Consider the following 5,305-nt stretch of genomic DNA (forward strand, 5'->3'; position numbering starts at 1 on the left):
AATAAAGTTTTTAAATGATAGAATGTTCACGATTATATCGCTGCCGACGCGTTTTCCACCAGTTGTTGCGCATAATTTGGCGACTCAGTCCAATATTACCCATGTCCTCTGTGGTGAATGTCATCGCCACAAGATGGCGACACCAACGTGGTTGCTCTGGTAAACGCCTATCGTAACATTATATTCCGCAAAGAGTAACACGTTTTCTTTTCGTATAAAATCAAAGCTATCTTAACATAATATTCGGGCTTCTGAAAAAAAAAGTGCGTCGGCCGGAAATCGAACCCGGGTCAACTGCTTGGAAGGCAGCTATGCTCACCACTATACCACCGACGCCAGCTGCTTCGCGACGCTCCCTCGTAGCCCTTTGTTGTTGCAACGTCCACCCCACATGCGGATGGCAGCTGAAACGAGGTCAGGTCGAGCAAAGCGGAGCGTCTGTAACGGCGTAATCATTTCTCCACTGCTCTTATCGGATAACTTCTCAGCTTCCTTGATATCAGCACTGAAGCGCTGCCTAGAGAGCCTACCTATATAAATAATACGCTCGATTACGCGGAATCCGTTACTTATTGAGGTGTATTTATTTATTAAATGTAAGTGCAATGTTATTTTCAACCGAACGTATTACAGTAGGGTGGTGGTAGCAACATAAAATCTTCTGTGCTCTAAAGAATAAAAACTAATATGCAGATCCATCGCACATGTTGGAATCTATGCGAAGCTGGGCTTTAGTAAAGGGCCAATAAAATGCTTTGCCACTAATGGCAATGCGTCCAAGTGTTGTTTACCTTCCTCGTGTGCAACGATTAATCTCATCGAGTGTACATGTTTATCAACCAGAAAGGTCATAACTTGATTGTCGTGCAACCTTTTGTATATGCACGTCATTGTTCTCACGCAATTCCGTAACGCGAACTTCAATTCAGGAGGATGCACAGTGTTACAAGTATACGCAACGGTGTCAAAAGGACGAAGGCGATGTAATGATGTTTGTTGCGGGAAGAATGGCGATGACAGGTGTACCCACAGTACAACGCGTATCAAGCAACATTTAGAGAATATCTGTCTCTTTGAATGATTTATTTGTTCTTCTCGCGTACTCTAAATTGCAGGCATAATTGAATTTGCAGCCGTGTTGTGTATTTTGTTTTGATAACGCTTGTACTCCTGGTACTTCTTGTACTACCTTTTCGACTTACTCTGCGGATTTCGTCTTTCACTTCTGGTAACGCCTTGGGAAATGCTTGAAGAATACCTGAAGTATTGAGTGTCCTTAAGTAATTTTTCTTACTTTTCTTGTGCCACATATTCGTTTGTTCTGAAATAGTTATATCCACCTTCTGCAAAATGTACAGAGTAATTGAAATAGGAACCAAGGGTCACTGTTTTTCTGTCTTATTGTTGTTGTTCGTCTTCTTGGTTTGTATATTTTGGACACCTCGTTTGCTGTGCAGAATCCTTCGGCCGATTAATCCTTTTCTTTTTTTTTTGTTAGGTCTAGAGTTGTATGAGACCTTGTAGAAGTAGCCACTACAATGTGAACTTTCGTTGCCTTTTTATGTGTTATATTTTGTATCATCATTTGAATTGGCTTCCCTGCCTGTTGTTTTCTATCCCAAGCAGTTCGTTGCTGCCTGCCAGGCACTACCAGTAAAGCCCCGTGGTGATTGGCCGGCGGGATTCTTGTATCCTTTTTTTTTTACTGGGTGCGTGCAATAAAATGTTTTTTTTTTATTGCGATAGCACTTATCTGGACACTACAAGCGCATTTTTGCCGTCGCCTTCGCCGTCGTAGTGATGTCCCGTATAAAGGCCAACGGCGACAAAATCGTCGCCGCGCGACGTGCGTTCTGTGTGCGAGTGAAAGCGTGCGAGGGCGAGCCGGCAACCGCAGCTTAATCTCGCGCATGCGAGAGAGGAAGGTGGCCGGAAGCGCGCACTCTTCGTTCACTCGCGGGACACGGGGAGGAGGTGACGGAGACGGGAGGGGGGTGGAGGGTGCGTTCTGCTGCTCTTGCGGCTGCTACTGACGGAGCTTCCGCGCGGGCACCGTATCTTGAAAGCCATCTGCTACGTGGCCGAAGTGTGCGCCGCGGGGACCTCAACTTCAAAGCGATCTGCGATGGGTACAAAACGCAAAAGTGCATGCGCCGAATGCCGTAGCTTCGTGTGCGCTGTGCTTTCGACGTTTTGTTCGCGTTGAAGCGAGCCGCGAGTCTGCGCCAAGGTCAATTTACCCGCTGCTGCTGGCGCGCTTTCTCAATGGTCTTAAACAGTTTCCGCGGTCATCGAGCGAAATGTGTTCATGTTTACCTGTGCGCGCGTGACACCGTGCTTGAATATTTAGTTTGTTAGCAAATATTTACAAATTTATACGGCTGATAAAACTACTATCTCTACTTCGTATAGCTGTCTACTAATTTGCTATCGCCATCGATGGTTCGCCTTTCGGGCGAAACTGCGACTTTTTTATGAGTATTATTACTATACGTGTCACACTAGCAAACCCATTCTCGAGGTTTGGCCAAAAACGGGCACTATCCCGGTGGCACATATTGATTGGCGGAATAAAAAATACGTAAATCAAGGAATCTGCTAAATGTACGACATTCTATTAACGAATTGGTGAACTTGGGGATATCTGTGAGCCTACATAGAATGTTCAGGTTTCTTATAGGAATTCCACTGGGGTCTGCTCAATTCGGAGGATCAGCCAAGCAAAGGCATACGTATAAGCTTAGTGGCTAAATGAAAGAAACTAAAATAAATTCGAGAACCCGGTAAACGTAATTCACGATTTCATTCACAGACCTGTGTTCATTAGAGGTGGCTGTGAGCCAACAGTATACGTTCAGATTTTATGTAGAAAGCTAATCTAATCTTATAAATATTATCTGCATAGTTGCTTAGCATGCAGGGTTTGCTTGATTGATTGACTGATAGATATTGTGCTCTGGCCCAAGGGCCAGAAGTGGCCAAACAGCCTTATGCCACTTGTTGATGAATGGCAATGAGAAGATGAGCTGCAAATGGTGGATGTGAGATGCCTGCATATCGGCATTAAAGTGTTCGCTGTAAGTGGCGTAACTTATTTATCTATTAAAATAGTGTCAACAAAGAATGAGTCATATGGCCATATAAAGGTACGTTATGAAGGATTAGATACTAAAACATGTTAATTATAGCACCACTAGTGCCTCAGCAAAGCCCTTTAAACCCTGCTTAGCGGCAAAGTATGTCCGCCTCGCCTAGGAACTCGTCTGCAAAAGCGCCACGTTCACTGCGCTCATTGCATTTTTATAAGAAACAATCTTTGTTGTTGAAAACATTTTTAAAAACACACTCTGTATATACAGCTGGGAAGTCATCCGACACGCATCGCGAAGGGCTTATTACGCCGTTGCAGGCAAGCTTCCGCAGAAGGAAAAAACAAGAAAGCAAAAATGAAGCAGCCGCGTGTTGTGGATCAAGCTTGACCTCGTTTCTCCATTCATCCGGTCTGCCGTCTGCGGTTGGACGTTCCCACATAAAAGTCTACGAGGAAGCTCCATAGGACAGCCGGCGTCGGTGGTATAGTGGTTAGCATAGCTGCCTTCCAAGCAGTTGACCCGGGTTCGATTCCCGGCCGACGCACAATTTTTATTCTTTTATTATGGAACGTGTTTTTTTTAGGGGGAGGGTTTTTTTTAATATCTATTGCCGTAAAATAAGGTTATGCAAGGAATTATGTATTGAAACAGCCAACGGCAAGCAGGTGAAAGCACGCCAGGGAAAGAAGCACACCAACAACAACAACAAAAAAAAAGCATACGCGCAATATTTCTGTTCAACGAAAGGTGTTTTGCAAAAAGGTCATTTTCTGTCGATTTATATCCCTCATGCACAATGTGCAATTGTGTCGTTCCTAATGACATGTGCGTTTTCGAGCATTGAGTTGTGTAATGACGACAACACTGCTTGCGTAGAAGCTCGGAAAGACAGAAGGCTAGTGCGCCCGCTTGAGTCATTGTCGCGGCCTCTCCAATGTAACTGCATACGCAATTTAGAAGCTCCTCCGATCCGAACGAAGCAAGAACGGGGAAAACTAATGCAGATTCAACTCAGATGTTGGAAGTGAAGTGAAGCGAACCTTTAGTGAAACGGCTATATAAACCTTGTAACACTTATGACGATTAAAATTAACTTATGGGGTGTTACGTGCGAAAACCATGAAAATCACACCGTAGTGGGGGAGTCCAAAAGAACTTCGACCACGTGGGGTCTTTTAACGTGCACCTAAATTTATGTGCATGGGCGTTTTCGTATTTTGCCCCCATCGAAATGCGGCCGCCATGGCCGGGATTTGATCCCGCGACCTGGTGCTTAGCACTTCAACACCATAGTCACTAAGTAACGTGGGAGGATCACTTATGACGACGCACTTTTTTTTCTACTGTCATCGCATGCTACGTATGGTCTCATGCATTGTTGAGTTTATCCCCCACCAAAGTCCTCACATTTTTATAATGCATTTTTTGTTTACTCTCTACAGCGCTTACAAGCCATGCCAAAATGAAAGCACAAAATGACGTGTGTGTGTGAGAGAGAGAAATAACTTTATTCCGGAAAAATAAGGCAAAGGGGCCGGAGGATTGGTCCTCAGTCCAGGACTCCAGTGGCCTCCGCCACGGGCCCTGCCTGATGCAGGAGGCTCAATTGAGTCTCCAGGTCAGTCCGGGCGTGGACGGCTGCCCAATGCTCCGTAAAAGAATTTTGTACTAATTAGTGTGAATTTGAATTTCGGGGCCGCCATTTGCACTCCCATGTGACATGGGGAAACGATGGCCTCCCCCCACACGAGGGGCATTGATTGGCATATCTGGTTGGCCAGATTACCTGCCATCGCCCCATATTTGGGTAGGGGTTTGTCTGGATTTTTCTGTATAGCCTAACCTCCTCCCATATTAATTGCGGGTTTGGCGCGGCGAGTTCTTGGCGGGAACAACGTTGATGTTCTAAGATATCGCATGCTAGTATTTGCTTGTTGTTTCCGATTGGGGTGTAATTCTTTGCTCGGATTGAAGTCTCGCGAGCGAGAGCATCTGCCCCTATGTTTCCAGTGACACCAACATGCCCCGGACACCATACAATGTTGTGTTCTTCTCTGAGTGGATCCCCCAAGATGTTAAGGGTGATCCTGGGGATTCTTCCATGGAGGAAGAGTCGGCAGGACGCCTGGAAATCCGTGAGGACGTAGGCGGGCCGGTCTACTCCCTTCCCTGTCATTATCGCAAGGGTCACTGCAGCCGCCTCCGCTGTGCTG

At 45.7% G+C, this 5,305-nt stretch overlaps 2 non-coding genes across 2 annotated transcripts; one reads left to right on the plus strand and one right to left on the minus strand.

Moving 5' to 3' along the window:
- Positions 1–264: 264 nt before the first annotated feature.
- Positions 265–336, minus strand: Trnag-ucc (transfer RNA glycine (anticodon UCC)). Its single transcript has one exon. It is a non-coding gene; the product is annotated as a tRNA-Gly (tRNA).
- Positions 337–3,564: 3,228 nt separating this feature from the next.
- Trnag-ucc (transfer RNA glycine (anticodon UCC)) lies at positions 3,565–3,636 on the plus strand. Its single transcript has one exon. It is a non-coding gene; the product is annotated as a tRNA-Gly (tRNA).
- The last annotated feature ends 1,669 nt before the right edge of the window (positions 3,637–5,305 follow it).

Source organism: Dermacentor silvarum, chromosome 9 (assembly GCF_013339745.2).
Source record: "Dermacentor silvarum isolate Dsil-2018 chromosome 9, BIME_Dsil_1.4, whole genome shotgun sequence".
Lineage (NCBI taxonomy): Eukaryota > Metazoa > Arthropoda > Arachnida > Ixodida > Ixodidae > Dermacentor > Dermacentor silvarum.